Source organism: Phyllobates terribilis, unplaced genomic scaffold (assembly GCF_046119375.1).
Source record: "Phyllobates terribilis strain yellow unplaced genomic scaffold, ASM4611937v1 Scaffold_11__3_contigs__length_659146591, whole genome shotgun sequence".
Lineage (NCBI taxonomy): Eukaryota > Metazoa > Chordata > Amphibia > Anura > Dendrobatidae > Phyllobates > Phyllobates terribilis.
In genome coordinates this window covers 114,680,134-114,707,529 of record NW_027362771.1, presented here as the reverse complement: position 1 = coordinate 114,707,529, position 27,396 = coordinate 114,680,134, and the positions used below count along the sequence as shown (strand labels likewise).

Here is a 27,396-nt window from a genome sequence, read left to right as displayed (position 1 = left end):
TTAAAAAAAATATTAGTGTTTTCATGCACCGTCTCTTTAAAAAAGCCGGCCGGCAATTCAACAGCGGTACCCGACAATTTATAACAGACAGAATAGAGCTTCACACATAGATTAGATAGATAGAAACATGTCAGTCACATATATATGAAGTACAGTGACAGTGTTGCTTACTGTACTTGTCATTTAGTGTAAAGGATTTATTTAAAAAAATAATAGTGTTTTAATGCACCATCTCTTTAAGAAGCCGGCCGGCAATTCAGCATCTGTACCCGACAATTTAGAATAGAAGGAATAGAGAATCATACATAGATTAGATAGATAGAAACATGTCAGTCACATATATATGAAGTACAGTGACAGTGTTGCTTACTGTACTTGTCATTTAGTGTTAAAATAAAGGATTTATTAAAAAAAAAATTGGCGTGGGGTTCCCCTTAATTTTAGTCTCTAGCGGAGGTTAAGCAGACAGCTGGGGCAGATGTTTGAAGCCTGGGAAGGGGGTAATACCCACGGAGCTTCCCAGGCTGCTAATATCAGCCCCCAGCGGAATACTTAGCCTTTACTAGCTATTAAAATGGGTGACCCCCCCAAAAAAATGACGTGGGGTCCCCCCTAATTTAATAGCTAGCAAAGGCTAGGCAGACAGCTGGGGGCTGATATTAATAGCCCAGGAAGGGAGCCATGAATATTGGCCCCCTCCCAGGCTAGAAACACCAGCCGTCAGCCGCCCCAGAAATGGCGCATCCATAGGATGTGCCAATTCTGGCACTTAGCCTCGCTCTGCCCACTGCCCTGTAGCGGTGGCAGTGGGGTAATAGGGTTGGGGTTGATGTCAGCTTATAATACCAGCTGACATCAAGCCCAGGTTAGTAATGGAGAGGCGTCTATAAGACACCCCCATTACTAACCCCATAGTCAAAGTTAAAAAAAAAACACAAACACCCAGAATAAAGTCCTTTAATTGAAATAAACACACAATTCTTTATTGTTCTAAATTAAACCATACTTACTGTCACGCCCATTCCAGCTGAAGCCAACGATCTCCTGCAATAAAAGAAAAATAATAAAGCAACCTCATCCTTACCTTTCCATGGTTCCCAGGACAGCTTCAGCTCTGCTACATCGAGATGACAGGCTGGACCGCAGCAGAACGCTGCCATCCAGCCTGTCATCCCGCGGACACTGAGAAGAGCAGGCATGCTTGCGCTCCTCAGTGTCTCTCTGTGACGGCATCCAGATGAGCCGACAATGAACTCAGCTCACCTCATGCACGTCACTGACAGCGTGGGAGAATTCTCCTGCACTCAGCGCTTCAGCGTGAGAATTTTCCCACGCTGTCAGTGACGTGCATGAGGTGAGGTCATGTCCAATGAACTCAGCTCACCTCATGCACGTCACTGACAGCGTGGGAGAATTCTCACGCTGAAGCGCTGAGTGCAGGAGAATTTTCCCACGCTGTCAGTGACGTGCATGAGGTGAGCTGATTTCATTGGACATGAACTCGGCTCATCTGGATGACGTCACAGAGAGACACTGAGGAGCGCAAGCATGCCTGCGCTTCTCAGTGTCTGCGGGATGACAGGCTGGATGGCAGCGTTCTGCTGCGGTCCAGCCTGTCATCTCGATGTAGCAGAGCTGAAGCTGTCGTGGGATCCATGGGAAGGTAAGGATGAGGTTGGTTTATTATTTTTCTTTTATTGCAGGAGATCGTTGGCTTCAGCTGGAATGGGCGTGATGGTAAGTATAGTTTAATTTAGAACAATAAAGAATTGTGTCTTTATTTCAATTAAAGGACTTTTTTCTGGGTGTTGTGTTTTTTTTAAATACTTTACTAGAAATTCATGGTGGTCATGTCTAATATTGGCGTGACCCCATGAATTTCAGGCTTAGGGCCAGCTGATAATGCCAAGCTGGCCTTAACCCCTTTATTACCCAGTGAGCCACCGCACCAGGGCCCTGGATGAGTTGGGTACAGCGCCAGAAGATGGCGCTTCTATGAACGCACCATTTTCCGGGGCGACTGCGGACTGCAATTTGCAGCGGGTGGGGCCCAGAAAGCTTGGGCCTCCCTGCGCTGCGGATTCCAGCCCCCAGCTGCCTAGTTGTACCTGGCTGGACACAAAAATAGGGCGAAGCTCCACGTATTATTTTTTTTAATTATTTCATGAAATTCATGAAATAATTAAGAAAAAAAGGGCTTCCCTATATTGTTGTGTCCGGCCAGGTACAAATAGGCAGCTGGTGGTTGGGGGCAATCCGTTCCTGCCTGCTGTACCTGGCTGGACACAAATATAGTGCGAAGCCCCACGTCAATTTTTTTTTAATTATTTCATGAATTTCCTGAAATAATTAAAAAAAAATTGACATGGGGCTTCGCACTATATTTGTGTCCAGCCAGGTACAGCAGGCAGGAACGGGCTGCCCCCAACCCCCAGCTGCCTATTTGTACCTGGCCGGACACAACAATATCGGGAAGCCCTTTTTTAAAAAAAATATTTCATGAAAGAATTAAAAAAAAAAATATGTGGGGCTTCTCCCTATTTTTGTGTCCAGCCAGGTACAACTAGGCAGCTGGGGGATGGAATCTGCAGCGCTGGGAGACCCAAGCTTTCTGGACCTCCCCCCCACTGCAAATTGCAGTCCGCAGCCACCCCAGAAAATGGCGCGTTCATAGAAGCTGGATGCTGTACCTGGCTGGCATACAAAAATATGGCAAAGCCCACGTCAAAATTTTTGGGGAAAATTAATTAAAAAATAAATAATAATTTAGGGACAGCATCTTTATTAACTCCTCAAATGTCATTTAGTGTTAAAATAAAGGATTTATTTAAAAAAAAAATTGGCGTGGGATGCCCCATAATTTTAGTCTCTAGCGGAGGTTAAGCAGACGGCTGGGGCAGATGTTTGAAGCCTGGGAAGGGGGTAATACCCACGGAGCTTCCCAGACTACTAATATCAGCCCCCAGCTGAATACCTAGCCTTTACTAGCTATTAAAATGGGGGACCCCCCCAAAAAAATGACGTGGGGTCCCCCCTATTTTAATAGCTAGCAAAGGCTAGGCAGACAGCTGGGAGCTAATATTAATAGCCCAGTAAGGGTGCCATGAATATTGGCCCCCTCCCAGGCTAGAAACACCAGCCGTCAGCCGCCCCAGAAATGGCGCATCCATAGGATGCGCCAACTCTGGCACTTAGCCTCGCTCTTCCACGCTGCCCTGGTGCGGTGGCAGTGGGTAATGGGGCTGGGGTTCATGTCAGCGCCAGCTGCCATGAAGCCCAGGTTAGTAATGATGGGCGTCTATAAGACACCCCCATTACTAACCTACAAAGTGTTAAAAATAAAAAACACACTACACCCAGAAAAAAATAATTTATTTGAAATAAAACACACCATTTTATTTAATTCTTAGTTTACTAAAAAAAAATAGTTACCTGTCCACGTTCCTGCGCTGATCTCCCATGCACAGCTGTCACACCTGGAGATGGTAACAGCTGTGCATGGCTGCTGTAAGCTCACACTGCCGGGAACACGTCCGCTCCCGGCAGCGGGAGCCACTGACTGAGGTCACCGGAGTGCATTCAGGCAGCGCAGCTCCGGAGACCTCCTTTACGGCACTGCTGTACCGTGGGAATTTCTCACGATACAGCAGGGCCGTAAAGGAGCTGACCGGAGCAGCGCTGCCTGAACTCCGGCGAACCCACTTATGCAATGACGGGGCTGCTTTACGGCCCCATCATTCTAGCGGCGGCAGCGGTTCAGAGCGGTCACATTCTATGTGGCTGCTCTAAACTGGAGATCATCGTGGGACACTCGTGGACTACTACGGAGGGGTAAGGATAAGGTTGTGGTTTATTATTTTATATTTTATTACAGGAGATCGATGGCTTCGGGGAATTAGGTGTCTAGGTGAGTATAGGCGTAGTTTTTTATTTTTTACTTTATTTTAGGTGGCGATCGGCGGGGACAGGTAATGTATGAACTAATTTATTGTAGGTAACCACTGGCCACCAATGACATGTATTTAAAATTTATTGGGGACACAGTAGGGCAATTTAAATAGCAGGATCAGGCTGATGGGAACTACTGCTCCCATCGAGCTCATCCTGCTGGCACGAGTGGACGGGGGACAGACATAGGCCGATGGGAGTAGTAGTGTCACATCGGCCTATGTCTGCCTGCACGCACACACCCGCAGACATCGCGCAGACATCGCACAGACACCGCACACACTCGCAGACATCGCACAGACACCGCACACACCCGCAGACACCGCACACACCCGCAGACACCGCACAGACACCCCACACACCCGCACAGACACCCACACACACCAATCATGACCGGTCTGGGAGGTGAGGCTGACCTGTGCGACCGTGGGAAAGTTCATGTGAGTTCATGCAATGCAGTGAAGCATGAACTCACATGAACCCTCCGAGGGCACCGCGGCGACTTCAAATGAACAGCTGATCGGCATCACCTGATACCTCAGCTGTTCATTTGAAATAACCGGCGGGAAAGCGCAGCACAGAACGGGAAAGCCGGCGGTGAAGTCTTTTCACTGCCGGCTTCCCCGCCCGGGTCCTTCGCTCCCCGCTCCTTGGTGCTGCGCTCCCCGCCCGGTCCTAACTTACGATCGGGATGGGAGGTGGCGAGGGGAGCGGAGGATCGGGGTGGGAGGCTGCGGGGAGCAGTATGGGGCTGTGTGATTGTTTAAAAGCCGGCGGCTTTTTACCGCCCGCCGGCTTTTAAACAATCAGGAGAATTCTCCCACGCTGGGATGGCATTCTGATGACAGGCTGGATCGCAGCTGAGCGCTGCCATCCAGCTTGTCATCCTTCAGAGACACTGCAGAGCGCAGGCATTATGGGAACTTCCGATTCCGGTATTCGATATTGTAAAAGTATCGGAATTCCAATACCGCGAATATCGGCCGATACCCGATATTTCAGTATCGGAATGCTCAACACTAATTATAAAGTATCAATACTCTCTATGTTTAATAGCAGCAAGAAAACAAGAAAGTGCAAAGTGCCAGTATGTGTCAAAAAATTGCAAGTGCCTGGCAAAAAAGATCAAACAAGGCCCCCCATTTGTCCAATAAGGTTACCAACTAAGTCCACATAAAGTTTAGCCAAGATCTTTTTTGATCATGTCATGATTATTTACCTGAGGCTTTATATTTTTCCTTTTCAGTATATTGTCTATATAGCACAAGTTTGGCTTTCTGATTGTTGAATTTTCATATGTATTTTGTTTCCCTGTTATATTTCAGGGCATTACCTGTGATGTACACTGTTCAGAGATGTGCCTTGAGCATATCATTGGATGATGGTTTCCAAATATCTTATGTATTTAAATGTGTCCTGAAGTGTAATGTCTGCATAGGGTTGATTTGTCCCTTTTATTGACCTTTGGTGATTGTTCCAAGCACCGGTTTGGTGCAGGATGGGTTTTTGCCTGACTATTCACCCTTAGTTTAGGCTTTTTTCTTGGGGCCATTTTTGGCTGTTTTAATTGTTTTTATTGGGTCGTTGTTGTCTAGATTTATGTACTAATAATGGTTTGATATTACTACAGTGTTTATCATTTTTGGGTGGGATCCCCATTTATTCATATCTCTTCTTCTTTTTTTGTTGCAGCCAATTACTTACTGGTGGTGTCATCTTTATAGCCAGTGAGGGTGAGACCACACAATGTGATGTATGTGCAGCTGAAACTCCACCCGCCCATAATAGCTAATGGCTGCATGATTTGTCTCAAAATCATGCAACCATTGGCTACTGCAGAGTTTCAGCCATCTGTCCAGCCGCACTGCTTATATCTCATTTTATTTGCCCGGAACTACACGGGATTGGTAGGGGATTGGTCAAGAAAGCGTCAGCATTGGAGTGGTAGGGGATTGGTCGAGGAAGCATCAGCATTGGAGTGGTAGGGGATTGGTCAAGGAAGCATCAGCATTGGAGCGGTAGGGGATTGGTCAAGGAAGCATCAGCATTGGAGTGGTAGGGGATTGGTCAAGGAAGCATCAGCATTGGAGTGGTAGGGGATTGGTCAAGGAAGCATCAGCATTGGAATGGTAGGGGATTGGTCAAGGAAACATCAGCATTGGAGTGGTAGGGGATTGGTCAAGGAAACATCAGCATTGGAGTGGTAGGGGATTGGTCAAGGATGCATCAGCATTGGAATGGTAGGGGATTGGTCAAGCATGCATCAGCATTGGAGTGGTAGGGGATTGGTCAAGGATGCATCAGCATTGGAGTGGAAGAGGATTGAAAGAGGAGAACAACAACCTTTAGTTTTTTTAACTATTGTAAACTTGGGTATCATGGAATTGGACAGCCTCATCATCTATTATATTTCTCTGTTACATCATGCAAAACAATATTTTCAAATGGAATCATTTAAATAAAATGCTTCTCTGTCTAGATATTGTTGTACATTCTTGCTATGGTACACTGTGGTGTAGAACATACACTTAATGCGTTCAGTGCTGATGGACACACACACACAGTAGTTCAGTACCACCAATGCTCTTTTACCCTGGCAGTGTATTTATGCTATTGTGGAAGCCAGCTATAAAAATTCTTCACACTAGCCCTGAACACAAAGGAGTGAACAGAATACCAAGGGAGGTCATTTGTTGCCACCTGAACTAAAATAATGCCTGTACTTTAGTACTAAATTTCACATTTTGTCGATAAATTACTTTTTAATTTTATTGAGGAGTGGCTCACACTAAGACCGGGATCATACAATCGTATATTCTGTCCATGAGAGAATCGGATCCATTATGGTAATGACTCTCAGCTCAAAGTCTGATCAGAGTTTGATCAGAGTGTCATTTTACTGTGATCTGATTCTCTCAGTTGAGAGAATCGTATCACAGGTGTTGAGAAGACAGAGAACTTAATTTCTTTCTCCTTGTGTCCACGTAAATCACACTGCATTCGGATGACATTCAAGTGCAGTCTGATGTTTTACACGCATCCATAGACTTGAATGGGTGCATGTGATCCGATTTGCTGAGCCACACGCAGCATGCTGTGATTTTATTTTTTCACATGCTGAATCGGATAGCACTTGTCCGAGTTATATGCGCGTGTGAGCGAGCCCTAATTCTTAATGAGGTTAAACCTGATGACGATATAAAGAGAGTGTTATTGTTTAATCCTAAAGCTATGTCTTTATGGCATCGCCATAGCCATAAAAGGGTCTCCAGAGAAGCAGGGTCAGACTGGCCTGGCGGGGTATCGGGGAATTCCCCGGTGGGCCCGGCCCCTTGCAGCAGAGAAGAGGGGGAAGAAAAAGAAAAAAAAAAAAAAAAGACTGCGGGTTTTTGGGGGCACGGGCCCTTTAAAAGCGCAGTCACAGTATGTGCAGGGACGTGCGCACGCAGCGTTCATTACCTGAACCGCCGCGTCGCACGTCCCGATGAATACTAACGATCTGGCGTCACCAGCGTATGATGTCAATGTCAGGCGCCGGCTGCGATAGACGTACTCATGTCAGCCACTGGCCTCTGCTAGGTTGGCGACCATGAGCGCTCCGGATTTGAAGTGGAGGACACCGCATGGCACCAGGAGCGCAGGAAAGTAAGAGAAATCTTTTTTTTTTCCTTTTGTGGATGCGGCATGATGCCGAGGCAAGGACAAGGGGCTATATGGGGAGGCCTCCATGGATATATGGGGGGCTGTATGGTTATATGGGGGGGCCTGCATGGATTTATAGGGGGGCCTACATGAATATATAGGGGACCGCCTGCATGGATATATGGTGTACAGGACAAGGAATATGGAGGCCTGTATGGATATATGGGGAGCAGGACAAGGGATATGGGGGCCTGCATGGATATATGGGGTGCAGGACAAGAGATATGGGGGCCTGCATGGATATATGGGGGGAGCCTGCATGGATATATGGGGGCAGGACAAGGGACATGGGGGGAGCCTGCATGGATATATGGGGGGCAGGACAAGGGATATGGGGGACCTGCATGGACTTATAAGGGGGCCTGCATGGATATATAGAGAGGTCCGCCTGCATGGATATATGGTGTGCAGGACAAGGGATATGGGGGCCTGTATGGATATATAGGGGGGGGCAGCATGGATATATGGTGGGGCAGGTCAATAGATATATGGGGGCCCAGATGGCTATATGGATGGGGGAGCAGGACAAAGGATATGGGGGCCAGGATGGATATATGGGGGGGCAGTACAAGGGATATGGGGACCAGGATGGATATATGGGGGGGCAAGACAATTGATATGGGAGCCAGTATGGATATATGGCGAGCCAGGACAAGAGCAATATTGGGGCCAGGATGGCTATATGGGGGGGCAGGACAGGGATATGGGGGCCAGGATGGATATATGGGGGGGCCGTACAAGGGATATATGGGAGGCAGAATGGCTATATGAGGGGAACAGGGCAAGAGATATGGGGGCCAGGATGGACATATAGGGAGGACAATACAAGGGATATATGGGGACCAGGATGGGTATATGTGGGGCGCTTGACAAGGGACAAATGGGGGCCAGGATGGACATATAGGGGGGGCAGTACAAGGGATATATGGGGACCAGGATGGGTATATGCGGGGGCAGGACAAGGGACATATGGGTGCCAGGATGGCTATATGTGGGGACAGGACAAGGGATATGGGTGCCAGGATGGATATATGGGGGCCAGGATGGATATATGGGGGAGCCAGGACAAGGAACATATGGGGGCCAGGATGGCTATATGGGGGGACTAGGACAAGGGACATATGGGGGCCAGGATGAGGGACAGGCTGGACAAGGGACATATGGGGTTAAGATGGATATCTGGGGGCCAGGACAAGGAACATATGGGGGTCAGAATGGATATCTGGGGGCCAGGCTGGACAAGAGACATAGGGGGCCAGGCTGGGGCACATTATTAAATAAAGGGGGGCAGGTTGAGGGACTTAATTACTCTTTGGGGGTCAGATTGAGGAACATACATTAATAGTTTATGGTGGGGAACATAATTACTTTTTAAGATCCAATTAGGGACATTATTACTACTGTAATATAATTTACTTTTTAGGAAACTGTTTTTCATGGGGGGAACAAAAAGGGAGTTCCTGTTACTGTACAGTGCGGCACTACGTCCCTTTTTTATATTAATCTGGCGTGTTGTTGAAGATGGGGAAAAAGTGGGGATTGTGCTCTAGAAGCGATCAGCTATTGATGACAGTTATTTTCTGCAGAGATGGCTGGAAGAAGTGATGGTGGTTTGTGCCAGATGAAGAAGAAAAGCGAAGATGAAGGACTCCACCTAGAGACGTCACTGGTGAGTCAGTGTATTACATGTACACGAACACTATACACTATATACAGAGCTCCTGTGTATAACGTCACTGGTGATCCCTGTATTACCTGTACACTATATACAGAGCTCTTGTGTATAATGTCACTGGTGGTAATAACAGTGTTTTTAGTATTGTGGTTTGTATTCATGATCAGTATTGTAGTAGTCGGTCAATATGGGGTGGTAACGGTGTGGAGGTATTTGTTTCTTGTTTGTGGTATTATTCGATCATTATGTGGTCTGGTCCTGGTGTGGCAGTCTTTGTTCCTTGTATGTGGAATTATTCGGTCACTATATAGTGGTAATATGTGATCTGGTCATGGTGTGGCGGTATTTGTCCCTTGTATATGGTATTATTTTGTCGCTATATGCTGGTAATATGTGATCTGGTAATATATGATCTGCTCATGGTGTGGCGGTCTTTTTTCCTTGTATGTGGTATTATTCGATCACTATGTGGTGGTAATATGTGGTCTGGTCATGGTGTGGCCGTCTTTTTTCCTTCTATGTGGTATTATTTGGTCACTATATGGTGGTAATATGTGGTCTGGTCATGGTGTGGCGGTATTTGTCCCTTGTATGTTGTATTATTGGTCTTGGTATAGTGGATTGTGTTGTGTATCGGGGTTATTTGTTCTCTCTGATATTAATTAGCGAAGATTCTTTATTTCCATTAGAGATTAAATACTTGGAACACAGCGGCAGAGATGCACTTACAGAGGTCCTCCGGTGAAAAAAAGTAATCACCTCTCCACTGGATAAGTAATAATGTATTGATTGGAGGGGGTCTGACTGCTGGGACCCAATCCGCAGAATGTGAAGCTTTTGTGACGCTCACAGCCCACCCTGGGAGATGCGGGTACTCGGAGCCAGGTCAGATGTTTTGGGGGGTTGCAGTCATGGCCTGGACCCGTTCCGTGCCCAGAGCTGTCACATTAAAAGATTTAATGGGCTATCAGGGTTTGGTGTTAATCGAGTGGATTAAATGACTACGCCACCTGTGGTTTCTGGTGATCCTCCACCAGCGCTTCATTCAGTCCTCTGAGGCGGAATGTAGTGGCAGCAGCAGATGGTACTACTCCCCACAGGCAGAGCAGGGCCTCAGGGCAGAGGGAGCAGGAGGATGGGAGTTGTAGTGGGAGATGTGGTGCGGTGTGGTGCAGTGCCGCGCTTCAATAAAGGACTGGAGGCCATAGGGATATTCTTCCAAGCTTTACTCACGGTAGGATGCACAGCTGCAAGGCTTCTCCCTGCTCCTCACGGCGCGCTGCGACCACCAGGAACAGGTTCAGCATACTCTGGGTAGTTCGGGTGCATCAATTAGGACCCCCGTACCAGAGTGTTCCTAGACTTTCCCACTAGGATCTCTCCAGTCCGTGTGTGGTACGTGTACTAAAGCCGGGTCTCCCTCCGGACTATGCACAGAACAAGGGTACGGGTGGCGACTCCTCTCCGTCCGTTACCCGGTGACTAGGACTTGAAGTGACAGAGTCAGATATCGGGGGTCGGTACCCCTTTTGCAGCAGGAGTCCCTCTGACTAGGCCGGAATAGTGAGGACAGGTGGCATATACCGCTCCGTCTGCATCCCCCTAGGATCCTTTTGCCTGTGGAGCTTGTCTCCTCTGCTCCCGTCCAGGCCTTCTTGGGTAGGGACCTTGACCGGGTAGAGACAGCCATTAACTCTAGCCCGCTCCTCGCCTCAAGGCCAGAGCACGAGGACCGTGTATCTTCAATCAGCTGCAGGTTCACACAGAAAGCCACGTTCAGTGATGAAGATCACAATCAAAGACCATAAGCACAAGATGGCCGTTTATTAAATATGAATTTTGTGGTGTAACCTCTAAGTGCGTCCTCCACCCTCACCCACTACATGTTTCCCCCTATCTTTTGGTTCCCCCCCATCTCCTCTTATCCCGGCTGGGGCAGCACCCTGGTGCCTTAAAGCCCCCCTCAGGTGGGAGAGGTATAGTGTTGGATGGATGTGGTGGGGTCCCAATAGATGCTCCTTCCTTACCTCGGAGAGGAGATACCACACCTCGGTCTGAGGTGCAGTACCCCTGTGGCGACTGAAGCCTCAGGGGCGCCACACTTTAATCCGCACTAGACTGGAGCGGCATGTTAGACTTAACAACTGATCCATTCATTCCCTCAGTGGCTGCGAGCGCTGTGCTTGTTTTTTTCTGGAACCCCAAAGAGAATGAATGGAGCTGCAGTCAGACATCCCACCTGCCGCTCCACTATAACAGGGATAACGGCTAACAGGTATTTGCATATAGCTATAGGGTGGGCCCCTAGAGTCAATTCCCCCTGTGGGCCCCAGACACCCAGTCCGACCCTGCATAGAAGACATTGTCCAAAAGTAGTAGATATATATCTAAAAGTCAAAAACTGGGTACCAGGAACCAGCAAGTAGTGTTTTTATGTAGACTCTAATATTAACATATTCTTGAACTTCTGGTTGGGATTCTGAGGGCTGGTTGCTTCTGTCCATTTCCAATCTGGTTACTTATTTGGTTGGAAGTGGGACCTCAGCATTAATAAACAAATTTATAGGGTCCCCATGCATACATTACTAGATAACTTTCTTAGATCCAATAAGGAGACTGTATTTACTTTAAAATCCATGAATGGATGTATAATTTTTTATGAGTGTTAACTCAATCTCCACCCACATAGCCTGAATGACAGTTCCTCAGTGTCCTCTCCACTCAGATCTCACACTGCTCAATACAAGCTGCGGTTGTAAGACTGGGTGGGAGGAGATTAAGTAAAATTCTCATCTTAATGTAAGAATTGCATAGCATTCTGAAGTAGTTTCAAAGTAAATGCACCATGCACCAGTCTCATCAGACCTAAAAGATCTACTTAATAATGAATACAATTTGTATTGTGAAATCTTTAGACAAACTCACTTTAAGCTGACCATTTTTGGATTTTAAGCCAACTATCAAGCTTGGAAGTACAGGACTTCCCTGGACTAGCTACTTTTAAGGCACATATGTTATACTCTGGCCCGTGGGCCAAATTTGGTCTCCAGGGTGAGTATATTTGGCCCGCGACGCCAGGTGGTTCCCCTGAGTATATTTGATCCATGACACTGGGTGGTTCTCCCGCCCATCATCGCACTTTCAACTATATAGTCATCCTGCGGGCTCGATGACATCATTACAACGCGCCCGCTGTACCGAGATGTACAGAGGATATGAAGACCCCATGAATAGCAGCGGGGGAGCGGGCAGAGGTGAGTATTTATTTTTTTAATGTGGGGCCCATTATTATGGAGCACTATGTGGTGCCATTATACTGTATGGAGCACTTTTTGTGGCCATTATACTGTATGGAGGGCTATGTGGGGATTACAGTTGGAGAATCATAGTGTGGGGGGGTCACCATTCTTTGTCGGGGGGATTGAGGGAGGGGGATACAGTAGGGTCATCATACCGTGCATGTGGGGGAATTCACTGTGGGGGTATCATACTCTGTTTGGGAGTACTTTTGTTGGCATTACACTTTATTATCTATAATATTCAAGGTTTTTTATCCTTTGTTATTACATGTTTAAATTAGGCCATTGGGCCATATGCTTTTTACTGCTCTTTCATACATTATATTATTCCAATATTTAATTCTAAGATCTATTAATTAAAGGAGTTTTCCCATGAACAAAGTACATTTTAAATTTGTTTCCATATGAACATTTTCATACTTATGTTTGATGATAAGGAAAAACTTCCTCAATTGTAGAATTTGTTTTAATAAATATCAAGGTTGGCCTGTGGCTTTGTCCCAGCTTTTAATTTTGGTCCTCTGTGTATTTGAGTTTGACATCCCTGTCTTAAGGAGAGGAGATGAATTTAAATTCTTGTTGCTCCATGAAAAACATAAATTAGTTATTTCCAGGAAGGAAAATAAACTGTCTTACTTGTGCCAGGTATGGAAGATAGCTATACTATAAGTCATTGTCTGACTGTTTAACATAATTAACATAGTATAGCTACTAGTGTTGAGCGAATTTGTTCAACATTTCAAATTCAGGTTTGTGTTCGGGGTTCCAGCTTGCTCGCGCCAAAAAATTGGCTCCACCCATGAACATCCCTGATTTGCCATGCAGTCACGCAGATAACATCAGGGATGATCATGGGCGGAGCCGATTTTTTGGCGCGAACAAGCCGGAACCCCGAACACTAACCCGAATTTGAAATGCTGAACAAATTCGCTCAACACTAATAGCTACCTCCCAGAGATGGCCTTAGCGATCATTCTGGTACTAGCTCATGCATCTTCCCCCTTTTGCCTGTTGTTTCCACTTTTTTATTAATTACTTTTGTTGATCATTCCTATAATTCTTTTTTGGCCTCTTTGCACTGCTAGTTCTATATAATTTTACCTGCTTCGTCCTCACTCTAATTTCACCTATTTTTACACGTCATTTTTCAGGGTTTACTGGGACATGTGGTGGAGATTGTATGAGGATACTTCATCTATTCAGAAAGCTGTTTATGGACAGCATGTTCTGTATCTATGATCTATGTCTTTTTCAAGCGTGCGTTATGTATTATTCTAATACATCTTTATCCATTATTACAGATCCAGAAGATGAAATTAAGAGCTTCTCCTAAAGATTCATGATCTCAACATTGATCTGAATCTGCCATTTCAATAGAGTCAAGTCCAACATTTTGCTTTAATGTAATTAAGGCTCAAGATTTATGAATGCAACATGCCAGAACTTGATCCATTCTCATTTTCAATTACTGCTCTGAAAAGCCTCCATCCAGATGTCTCTATTTATTGCATTGAAAAACTGGCAGGACTAGAGGTCTTTATGGGAGGGACCCCAAATTGTCACACTTGTTAATTTTGTACTGAGGACACTCAGCAGAGGTCTTGGCATTGACCTTGCTTCAAAAGACCCAGGTCTGACAGAGCAAGCGTATCAATGATTAGAAGTATGACCCCACAACCTGCCCGAATTGCCCCCTGAGCTTGGTGGGTATTTGTGTAGAGCGGTCGCTTCGTATTTTTTTATTTCAGTTACACTTTTATACCATGCAAAGAAAGGGATTTTCTCATGTGAAATACAAACGTGAGGAGTAGATCAAATCTGCCTTGACAGCAGAGACAATATGGAAACTAAAGGAGAGACGCAGGAGATTTTAACAAATAGACAAAAAATCATTGTCAGAGATGGATAAAGATTTTTTACCGCGAAGATACATAATATATAAATATATTTTTTATTCTACTAACACATTCTGGCTGTTAATTACTAAGCCATAACCGTATATCTTGATGCAGAAACATCGATGTGAAGCTATGTAAGCCTTTTCAACATGAATCCATATTCATTATGCATTGAGCAGAATATTAAAGGCTTCAGTGTTCTAATTGGGTGAAATTGCAGCAATTAAGAATATTATGTGATTATTTTTAATCAGTGAATAGAAGAAAATGATTTCTATTGTCTGTGGACTTGTCACAGAAATAATGCACCACAGGGGCTCCTCCTATTAAACTTTGCGGATGCATGCAACTATAATGCTTCAGTTATTTTTCATGGCTATCTAATGAAGCTATACTGAATATCATTGTTGTAAAGTTAATAAACATTTTAGTAATTTTTCTAATTTTGTAATTTTTTTTAAGCATGGATAAGTTATTGTCTGAATGTATTTTATTTTCACTGGATAATGTGTCATGGAATTTCTGGTATAGTAGCTGAAAATGCAGCAAAAGAAGCTCAATATATTAATGCTATGTTCACACATCTTGTTTTTTTCAGCATTTTTTTATGTGTTTTTTTAATGCAAATGTTCTCCTACATTTTACAGTACTAGCAAAGTCTATGAGATTCCAGAAATCTCATGCACACATCATGTTTTTTTATCAGGATTTTGTGCTTTGCATGTTTTTTTTGCAAAATAGAGCATGTCACTTCTTTCAGCGTTTTTTCATCCATTGGAAGTAATGGATAGTGAAAAAAACGCACCAAAAACGCAGGTGTCAGGTTTTTCAGCGTTTTTTCAGCGTTTTTTGTGCCAAAACCAGAATGAGATTTTTTTTTCCACTGAACTTCATGTACATGCATAAAAGAGACAAAAGGACAGTGTAAAAACCACTGAAGAAAATGCACCAAAAAACAAGCAAAAAAGCAAGAAAAATCCTGAACAAACCTCCTGGCAAGAAATCAGGTTTTGCTGCAGAAAAAAACACACAGCAAAAACGCAATGTGTGAACATAGCCTAACACATCAAATAAAAAGTAAAAGTAAAGATTTCCGTTTATATAAGACATTCACATTTTATCTTCACCCAAGACCACAGCTCGTTTCAAAGGGAAACTATTATCAGAAAATGGCCTATTGTTTAAATCAGTTTTTAGTGCTAAATGCTTTTTTTGGTGGGGGAGGGTATATATTATGATCTGTATTAAAAATAACAAATAGGAATCTTGAAATTTTCACTCTGGCCACTGGGGCTTTTTTTAGACTCCACAGTTTTAGGAAACAACATGTGTACATAGCCACATTTGTTGGATTCTTATCCTATCTTTTATATTGAAGCATCAAGTGGGGCTAAGGTCCCTGTGAAGGGAGGGTGATCAGGGTCAAGTGTGAAATCACCTTTTGTGAATGGTTGATCTTGTATTATCACTTGTGTACAGAGCTGTTACCTGTCATAATTCTGGAGCCTTGCTGAAAACTATTTCTGAAAGGACAGGAAATATGTGTCTAAAAAAGCCTCAGCTGCCAGTGTAACGTTGCAAAATCACTATATATTTTTTTTTAAATAAAGGGTCCTCCTCACTCCTCTTGCTATGTGTTGCATTATGTGTTACTCTGTAACATCTGATATTATCTGTAGATGTCCTCTCTGAATTGTAAAGTGCTGCGGAATATGTTGGCCCTATAGAAATAAAATTATTAATAATTATTAATAAAGTTTGTGATATGAAAAAATGAATTTTTAAAAAAATAAATGTAATACAAAAAAGTGATTTAAACAGTAGATCATTTTCTGATAGTAGCAAAGTTGAGCAACTATAAGAATGTTGCCTAAGAAGATCTAAAAGAGTTATCAACAGTCTCAACAAAAGCCTGGGTGAATCTATCCCAAAATATAATAACTCACATACTTTTAAAAGTAAATATCATAAACCTGACTCAGCTCATGAACAAACTTTTTATATTGTTATATGACATTTTTCATATTTCACATCCTGTAGGTTATTCCTATGAGTCAAGTGTTTTTATCATATCAAGCAAGAAGCAATCGAATGCTTAAAGGGAAGATGATTTTTGCTCCTCAAAATTATTGTAAATTGTAAGTGGCAACTTTAAAGGGAACGTGATACTGGAGTCATGTCATAGGAAGCTGAATAATATGATACCTTGATATCTGTGATGCAATGTCTTATTCCAGAAATATTTACGTTTTTCTTTTATGTAAATGAGCTGTTCAGGGCTATGGGCTGGACACTGATCTGCATGAGATTATTTTATTGTATTTTATTTATTTTAGATCTCCAGAGATTATTTTACATGAATTGGGAGTTACCAGTGTGATGAGTAATGGCCGCTCTCTGCTCTCCTGATCTCACTGCAGAGCTGTGTGTGATTATACCTGACACATCTGCAGGTTCCTCTCAGCTTCCAGCTCACAGACAGACAGGGTTGCAATATTGTTACAATACAGCAGAGCTGAGATGCAAAAAATGTGTTTGTATGGAAACAAAGTTCAGTTCTACTATTCTGTGTTAGTTACATGTCTCTCACTGGTAACTCCCCATTTTATTGAAAATAATCTCTGGAGGCAGATTGACATGTAGATCAATGTCTGGCCCATACCCTGGAAAGCTCATTTACATAGCCCTGAACAGCTCATTTACATATAAGAAAAACGTGGATTTCTCAGGAATAAGATATCAGATTGGAGATATCAAGGTATCATGTTATTCAGCTTCCTACGACTTACATGTCCATACAGATGGCTTAGGAAGTCTGGTCCTACTGACAGATTCCCTTTAACCACAGGCAGCATGAATCAAAGTCTGTTTCTGTCATTTCGGGCAGGTATGTTTCACACATTCGTTTAAAAGCTGCCTGTAAACCATGCCACTTGGGTGACCAAGAGGTCCAAGAGATGGCTTCTCAGCACCCCACCCCCCTTGAGCGACAGATGTCTACCTACATGTGTGTACAGGGAGATGATCCTCAGCCAGATCTTAAATGTCGATTTTCTCTGAAATGCTGCAGTGTTTCAGAATAAAACGTACATGGCTGCAGTCACACAGCCAGTGTCTGATTCATGCTGCCCATGGTTAGAGCAGCATATATCAGCTATCAGGTTCACCTTAAAGCTACCTCTTACAATTTACAGTAAGATATATAGATATTCTACAATAGCGGACATTTAGTTGGCCACAACACTAGTATTGAAATGTAATATTGATTGCATGGAAAAATAGCTTAGCTTTACAACAATGGGAACGGTTAACATCTCTATGAAGATTTTACATTCCCATTTTTACAATGGGTATTTTGTTAGTACTCCAAATTTTTCCCAAACTTCAAAAACATGTTTCACTTAATCATCATTCTTTACTATTGCTGCTAGTGAAAGCTTTCATCAGAGCCCACAAGGAACAGGCTGCCTGTGTGGATTGGATAATTTGATCTAAATATTTGTAGAATATGTCGGTACCACTATAACTAAGTAAATTATAATGTCCATACATAATAACATTTGCCATAGTGACCGAGGACCAATGGACCAAATAAAGTGTGAAATATACTCATGAGCTAACCTGTAGCATGTCTGTCTGTACTAGGCTCGTGATTAGTGATAGAGGAGGTTGATTGTATAACTCACCCTCTTTTTTAATCTCCCATTCCTAATGCATCAAACATTAAAAGTGCTGCAGCAGATTCTTAACTAGGTTGTTTAATGAGGCATGAACTTCAAGATTTATGACAGACTGACTGCTGATAGCATGATGACCTAGGCTTAGAGGGCAAGAGAGACATAAATCAGCCTGTCCTCATTTCTTCTCTTCTTCCTCTTAGCTGTGTCACTAAATTGACCACATGGCTCTTCTACCCCGCTGTGGTCCTCAAAATATGTATGCTAAGACAAAAATGTAAAACGCAAAATAAATAAGGAGTATCAGACTGGAGACCATAGTTGCACCCCCTGCAAACTTGGCCCCTAATATATCAAGGCTACATCTGCTTCCCAATTGTCTCCATCCTATGCTCTTCATTGTACTTTGTAATGTGGAGGCTCAGACTGACCATAATGTCTCATTGCATCTCACTATATCTGTTCTCCTATTTTCTAGACTACAGCAACAGTATGCATTTTTAATAATGAAGAATTGTGTTTTCTCTTGTGTTTTTTTACTCAGTTATAATAATTGGTACCAGGCTGATCAAAAGAGGATTAGAATAGATGTAGTTTTTGGTTGATAAAAAAGGATTGCCAGTGAATTTTATAATATCATACATTATTCAAAATATTCTTCAGGAGTTTATAATAATATCTTTATAACTGATTTTAATGAAATGAATATATGCAAAGTTACAACAAGAAGTACCATCTTTTTGGTTGTCACCCCTATACTATCTAAATTAATATTAAAATTGTCAGTTGATGACAAATGACACACAATTATATATGTATTTGCTTTTTATGGAGCCATAATGGCTCACCCATAAGTGTGCAAGGAGCAATACTGTACCTCCATATGTTTCCACTTTCATACAAAGGCATTCAGTGGTGTATGGAATTCGACAGAAAGGAGCAGCATGCTCTATTACATGCCATACTATGGAGAAGAATCTCTCCAACATGGTGAGTGGAATACTACAGTATATACAAAATACTGGACCACAGGGGATTTTAGCTCAAATATGGTGTGCCCCAAAATGTGTGACTTTGTTATACAAGAAAACTGGTACAAAACTAATACTAAAACTCACCCATGGTCTTTCAGTCATCTTCCATCAAATGGACTATATCAATAAAATGCACCTATATAATAATTCACTAGCATAACGTTGTTGTAGATAGCATTCCACAGCTATATTAGCTTGAGCACTGTAAACGGTGGCCTTTATCAGGACTAGATGTAGTTTGTTTAGTATCACAGTGATGCCTCATTCACGTCAGGTATTTTGGTCAGTTGTTCATCAGTTTTTGTGAGCCAAAATCAGGAGTAGAACCTACAAAGAAGAAAACTATAATTGAAAGATTAGAAGGTATTTCCTACCCCAAAATGTTATCTCTCTCCATTGAATAAGGCATATCTTGCTGACTGCAGCGGTTTGTTTTCTGAGACACCCAGTGATCCTTAGATCAGGGCTTTGGAACCCAGAGAATGCGACTCTACATCGCCATCTTGAATCGAGAAAGGTGCACATGTTCAGCCTCTGCATCATTCATGGTCAATGAAACTGCTGAAAATAGTTGAGTACAGCACTCTGCTTTCTCCAGCAGTCCCGTTAACAATGAATGAAGAGGAGGTCAAGCATGTGGACCTCAGCTCCATTTATGATAGGGCAGCACATCCCTGTTCTCAGGGTTGCTGACCCCTGAAGTTGGGATTGCTGGGTGTCCTAGCTTTTCCCTATCCCATGGATAACATTTTTTTTCAGGGGCGATGGGGTGGACATTGGAGGGGTTGGAATAACACTTGTCCTATGTTTTGGAGCTATCCCTGATTTTGGCTCACAAATATAGATCAAAATACTGATGTGTGAAAAAGGCATTATGTTTACTAGAACATTAAAAGCATCTTTTTCCAAGTCTGAAATAGATTTTTTTTCTGTATTAAAAAGTCACAAATTAAATTCAACCATTTTTATACCCCTTCCTAAATTTTAACATTTCATACACTCTCTTAAACTTTGTCTTTGAACTTTTCACCGCATATTATATTTGATGTCTTAAAAAAAAGTAATACTCTGATTTTTTTTCTCCTCAAATCTAAAGAAATTGCAATGCTTGTTGAATATATGTTTTAGTAATGGCTTACTCCTCTGAGATTATCAGTGGATGATGGACACACAAAAGACTGGGAGCCATTATGACACTTAGCTCCTGGTAATTTATGTTAATCCTCTAACAATTCCTCTCAAAGACGCTCTTTAGAAACTAGTTAAGACAATATATATTTATAAATCACATAAATGCTACATAGAATGATTCTACTTTTATGCACCAATGGGCTGCTTAGTTAACGGATATTTTTATGTAAAATTACATCAAGTTCCTTTTCACATTAACATAACAGTATGATGCCAGACAATTGCTTCTATGGTGTACACAAGTGCATGTCGTGGACAGGTCTAGTGCCTAGATGGATCTGATAGCTCTGATTTATTTTTTATAAGTAATGCTACAATTAGAATATTATCTTTGCCTTGAAAATAATGTGTTTTTGAGTCGTTTTATCTACAAATATCACTTTAGGAGCTGATGTGATTGCATTTCAATGCTCCCTTAACAAATTTACTTAGCAGACCCTAAGCAGTGCTGCTGATGCAACCAATAATGGTGTTATTTTTGGTGACATAATAATAAAATATACCCGATTCACTGGTCAGAAAGTATTAGAAGGGTACTATGGCGGAAACTACCAAGGTATGAGACATAGCAGTAGATATAGTGTTCTCAACTCATGGGGCCTTTCTCCTGTGTCTTAGAGCTTATTATAGATGGTAAGATTGGAGATAAGAGAGAAGTTGTACAAAAGACTATCATCATACGTTATTAAAGTGGATCTGTCACCCAATTTAATGCAAATTGTCCACGTTATGCAAATAAAATAGATCTCTTAGGTATGATGGAGCTAGTGTGTTTCACATAAAAATCCACATCAGAATAGCTGCATAATCCTGATATTAAAATGAGCATATTAATCCAGCTAAATGGCTCGTGCACATGATCGATTTTGTTGGACGAGAGCTATCCGTATTTTTCACGCAAAGAACTCGTACCCCTGATATATTATGGGGCTGTGCATGTCTTAATGGTCCACCGGAAAAAAAATCGGAGATATGTCCGATTTTCATCAAAATTGGAAGTGCAAGTCTATGGGTCCATGAAAAAAATCTAACTGGAAATCTAAGTCCAATTTTCATGAACTGACAGTGATGGAGAAACTTAGTTTTTTTTCTCTGATGCTACTCTGATCAAACTCTGATCAGAGTCATATCAGAATAATCTATTTTTCTAGGATGTGGAGAAAAATGTCGTATGACTCTACCCAAAGAGTGAGAGAGCTCATGAGTCCACATATATTCAGGCTCCACCCAAACAACCTCATAGCTGCAGCTTGTACTGAGCAGTGTAGAATCTCAGCAACAGTAGGGAGGAGGGACACTGAGGGACTGTCGATTAGGCTAAGTGAATTTACATTGAGTTTACTCTTTTAGAAAAGATTTTATAGACATTTTAATATGTATTATCAAGAAAAGTATACCCGCCTTATTAGGTCTCAAAGATCTGTTTAAAAATGTTAAAAATACATCACTAAAGCTGAGAAATAATATGTTTATATAACCTGGCTTAAAGAATGTCATTTAACTATATAAGGTATGATAATTTATCTTGTAACTTTTGTATAATGCATTTAATAAAGTGTTTTTAAATTATTAGGCATATTAACCAAGCAAGGCCTTTCAAACTTTTGCGTTAGTAAATCATTTACCAATTCTCTATTCTTGTTGTATAAGCAGAACATTTTGAGGCATGTTGGTTCTATCACTCTTCTCTTTCCAAACCAGTGAATTAAAACCGAGGTTCTGAAGCATAACTAACTACTTGGATGGTATTTAATGTTACATGTAGCGTCCATTACTGACTCATCACTTGTTGCCTTGGTTGCTGCTACTAAAGTTTGTAGTCACAGAAAAGGAAACTATTGTAACAAATTATAAAATGAGGAGAACAATAACATGTTGAGCCCTCAGATACTGATGCCATCTCCACCATATAATATCTTGCTACGAAGTACAGAAGAGAAGAATCAAAGACTGTTTTACAGATGTGGACAAAACAAACTTCCCAAATATGCATCTTGGATACCTTATCGGACATCACTTGGTTCACTAAAGGTAAGTAAAAAAATAGATATTTTCTTTAAATAGAAGACAAGCATTCTATCGTAACATACAGTTTATATAATGTTCAACTATTTTTACTATAGAAAGTTGGATAACAATCAGTATGACTACTAATACATCTGAGTCAATTCATATAAGTGTCTAGAACTTCCTACAGGGTTCTATCATTTTTGGCCACAAGAATAGGGCAGTAAATAGTGTTATTCTTTCTGAAAAAATGTAATTTCTTTTAGCCAGATTTGTAATTAGGAAAATCTGTATAAGATAATTTAGAGGCGAGCAGTCTGTAAGTTAATAGTGTCATCTATTTGAGGAAAATTAGGTACAGCAGGGTACATACTGTAGAAAGAGGTGTGCTGTTTTTCCAATGACTTGCAACCTAGGCTTTGTTTATGTCTGTTAATCCTTTCTGTTTGTCAGTTCCATTTAGAATAGACAGTGTAGGGACTCACTCTCTCTGGTTGGCATTAGGTCTTAGATAGTGTTCACAGAGTCAATGCTTTTTTGGTCCAAGCGCGTATAATTTTTAATGCTTACCACAGGATGCACAGCAACAAAACAAAAATCATAAACATAAATCCCTAGCCTTGTCCAGGCGCTAACTAAACAGAACAGACCCTGGTTACTCCTACACAGCTGAGCTGACCCCAGCTCAGTCAAACAAAACAGCTATTGTCCACAGAAACCACTGATACTTGCAGTTTGGTGCACAGTCCGTGCAGACTCTTCTCAGAGAGGGATTTTGGCTTGTCTCCATCTCTCCTCAGCTACAAGACACATCCAATCTGGTCAGCTTCCCTGAGCTGACTGACTAAGAGAACAGCTAGCCTGGTTATATGCAGTGCTAGCCAGGTGATCTAATCAAAACCTGTAGAGCTAGGATTTAACCATATCCTACCTGGCTTTGCTACAATAGGTCAAACAGAATTAGCATCCTGTCTGTGCATTCTTGTTTCAAATGGAAGCAGAAAGGCCCCAATGATTTATATTGGATCCATCTAGTTTCCATTTTAATGTCAGTAATTTACAACAGGGAAAAAAGACCTACAAGCAGGACAAGAAAGGGAAATCAGACAGACCCCATAAAGGTCAATAGTGCCCTCTGCTTCCATTGGAAACTGAAATACGTAGGATGCTTATTCCGTTTATCTGTTCTTTTTGTCTATTCTAAAAGTACCAAACGTGATTGCGGGGCGCCGATGGGTTATCATGACAGCCGGGGGTCTACAGAAGACAGAATTTTACAATGCTGATCTGTGAAAATGAAAAAAAAAATTCCCTCAAAAATGTTGTTTTAACCCCAAATTTTTTCATTTTCACAAGGATAGCAGGTGAAAATGGATCCCAAAATTTGTTGTGCAATTTTGGTACCCATATGTGGTCGAAAACTACTTTTGAGGCACAGTGCAAAGCTCAGAAGGGAAGAAGCGCCATATTGGAGTTCAGATTTTGCTGGACTGGTTTGAGTTTGCTATGTCACATTGACAGAGCCCCTGAGGTGCAAGAACAGCAGAACCCACCATAAGTGATCCCATTTTACAAACTACACCTCTCAATGAATTCTTCTAGGGGTGCAGTGATCATATTGACACCACAGATATGTCACAGAATTTTATATCATTGGGCAGTGAAGAAAAATAGCAGAGCAGAATCCCCCCTCAAGTGACCCCATCTTGGAAATTATACCCCTTATGGAATTTATTTACAGGTGTAGTGACAATTTTGACTCCATGGGTGTTTTCCAGAAACAAGCAGCAGTAGCAGTAGTGCCCAGTATGTTGTAGTAACTAGTACATTGTAGTGACCAGTACATTGTGCTGCCCAGTACGTTGTATTCACCAGTACGTTGTAGTGCCCAGTGTGTGGTAGTGCCCAGCTCATGCATCTGGAAACACGCACCTGTAAATTAGACAAGCGCTCATCGCTACAGAAATGCCAAACATTTATTTTGGGGGGTGGGGAGCCATTTCACTTTTCCAGAGCCTTTGTACTACCAGTAACTGAAGCCCCCTATATTTCTGTTAACAGATGATGGACCTAAGTTGGGACTTGCTTTTTTGTGAATTGAGTTGAAGTTTTTATTGGGAACATTTTACTTAACGTTTGGGATCACATTCATCCTATGCTAAGCACTTACATTGGGGTTTTGGCTTTAATTCTAAGTCATGTGACAAGGTTCGTTAGAGAGTCGATATTGACTTTTAGGATTGCTACTTCCTATAGGTGGCACTAGAGTTCACTTCCTCTCTGAAGAGACAATTAGCATATTTCCCAGAGGGCATTGCAGCTTATGTTTCCTCACCTCGGCATGTCAAGCTTGACATGTCACTCTGCACAAGGATAAACGTTACCCCTTGGATACCCATCTAAATCTCCAAATGACGTGATTCAGATGAAACCCCCGAGGGATCCATTCACTATAATGAGACAGCAGTATTACTCTGGTCTCTGTCTTGCCTCTGTTCAGTGTTGTCCTTCTTTTCAGAAGTCCACAAAACTGTGACGAACCGTGCTTTTGTGCACGCCTACAAAGACAGACACTGCGGGATCACAGGCCATACAGAGTCCACAGTGCCTCCATCTGCCTCATTATAGGGAATTTTCCACCAGGGGTCCTGTCTGAATCACGTATTTCATAGATTTACACCGAAACCACAGTGTAAGCGCTCAGCGCAGAGTGCAGGATAAATGTGATCTTTGGGATGCAGAATGAACAAATCAACAGCAGATGAAGAATTTGTTTTATTTATTTTTTATGCCGTTCCTCGTGCAGTATAAGTGATTAGATGACTTTAATCTTCGGGTTGGTGCAATTATAGTGATACCAGATTTATATCGCTTTTTTATGTTTGGCTGCTGTCACACACTAAAAGACCCTTTTTATTGCTTTGCATCCCCATATTTTGATAGCTATCATTTTTTCCATATTTCAGTCAACAGAATCATGTGAGGGCTTGTTTTTTTGAGGGATGAGTTGATGTTTTTATTGATACCATTTTCGGATACATTACATCTTTTGATCGCTTTCTATTCCGATTTTTGGGAGGCGGAATGAAAATTGAGGAATTGTTTTTTTTTTTAATGTCATTCAGCATGTGGTAAAATTGATAAGGCATCTTTATTCTTCTGGTCAGTACAATTACAGCGATACCACTTTTGTATAGTTTTCTTATGTTTAGGTGCTTTTACACAATAAAAACTATTTTATAGAAAAAATAATTATTAGGAACAACAAGAACTACCGTGCTAATAGGATCGTGTACTCCACAGCACTGCTTGGATGCATGCAAAAAATTAGTAAAATGGATGGTAGGTGGAAAAGGGGAATATAGTGCCACATTTGAACATCTTCGCAGGGCTGCAAGGAGGGACAGTAACGGGAGGACTCACCCGCTACACACCGACAGCTCAATCAAGACCTACACAGGCCCATTGCGCACTGCCTACTGGCGCAGGACACACCGTCTGATCTGGCAGCTACCCTCTGCTTCATTGGGATCATGCTGATTGGAACATTGCCACATTGGAGCTGAGCAGTGTTCTCACAGTAAGTGGTCCACTTACTGTTAGCATTTGCACCTTTCATGTGGCACTCACATAATCATAGAAACATAGGTTGAAAAAAGACCTAGGTCCATCAAGTTCAACCTTCCTCCCCCAATTGTACTCCCTACACTAACACTACACTAACTTACTAACTAACTGGCACTAGGCCTCACAAATGTATTATTATTATTATTACTATTTTTAATATTGCTGCACTATTACAGTTAAAAATGTACCCATTTCTAATTTAATTCTTTAATTAGTTTTATATTTTGAATTACTCTTGTAATTCTAATAATGGTATTACTAAAATCCATATGCCTAAATCTGTTGATCCAGAAGAAGGCAAAAACCCCAGAACATATTCAGCCAATTTGTGTCATGGGGAAAATTCATTCTTGACCCCGAGAAAAGGCGATCAGTCCTAGAACCCTGGATCAAACCTAATTATGATACTAGTTATGCAATTGCTATTACCGTACAAAATGTACTACTATAATTGTAACATTTTGTCTAATTTAACTGTAACCCACAATGTTATGTGTATCGAGGAAATCGTCCAGCCCTTTTTTGAAAGCTGTTATAGATAATGTCTGCCATCACTGCCTCTTGTGGTAGAGCATTCCACAGTCTGACTGCTCTGACTGTAAAGAACCCTTTCCTATTTAGGGCTGTAATCGCCTTTCTTCCACCCATAATGAGTGCCCCCTGGTCCTTAGTATGGTCTTTGGAAGGAATAAGTCATGTGCTATTCCTTTGTACTGACCACACATATAATTATACATGTTAATGAGTTCGCCTCTGAGGCGTCGTTTTTCTAAGCAAAACAAGCTCAACTTTTTCAACCTTTTATCATATTAGAGGCCTTCCATCCCTTGTAATAATCTAGGTGCCCGCCTTTGAACTGACTGTAACTTCTGAATATCCTTTTTAAAATATGGAGCCCAAAACTGGATCCCATATTCCAAATGTGGCGTCACCAGTGATTTATAATGGGGTAACAGTACATTGGGATCGTGGGATTTTATCTCTCTTTTTATACATCCTAAAATCTTGTTTGCTTTTGTGGCTACTGCTTGACATTGAGTACTGCTCAGCTTACTTGTAACCAAAATACCCAAGTCCTTCTCCTCTTCTGTAGTCCTGAGTATACTGCCATTTAATGTGTATGCAGCAATAGGATTACTCCATCCTAGGTGCATGAAGGCCCCTTCACACTTAGCGACGCTACAGCGATCCCGACAACGATACGACCTGTCAGGGATCGTTGCTGCGTCGCTATGTGGTCGCTGGTGAGATGTCAAACAGTCAGATCTTCCCAACGACGCAGCAGCGATGCAGCGACCCGTAACGATCTGTATAACGATGCACGCCTAGGTGTTTCTG

At 42.1% G+C, this 27,396-nt stretch overlaps 1 long non-coding RNA gene across 1 annotated transcript; it reads left to right on the top strand.

Annotated features, from left to right (window-relative positions):
* Positions 1 to 7,444: 7,444 nt before the first annotated feature.
* On the top strand, positions 7,445 to 14,693 carry LOC141165024 (uncharacterized). The gene is made up of 3 exons (XR_012251030.1): positions 7,445 to 7,593; positions 9,237 to 9,319; positions 13,926 to 14,693. It is a non-coding gene; the product is annotated as an uncharacterized lncRNA (long non-coding RNA).
* The last annotated feature ends 12,703 nt before the right edge of the window (positions 14,694 to 27,396 follow it).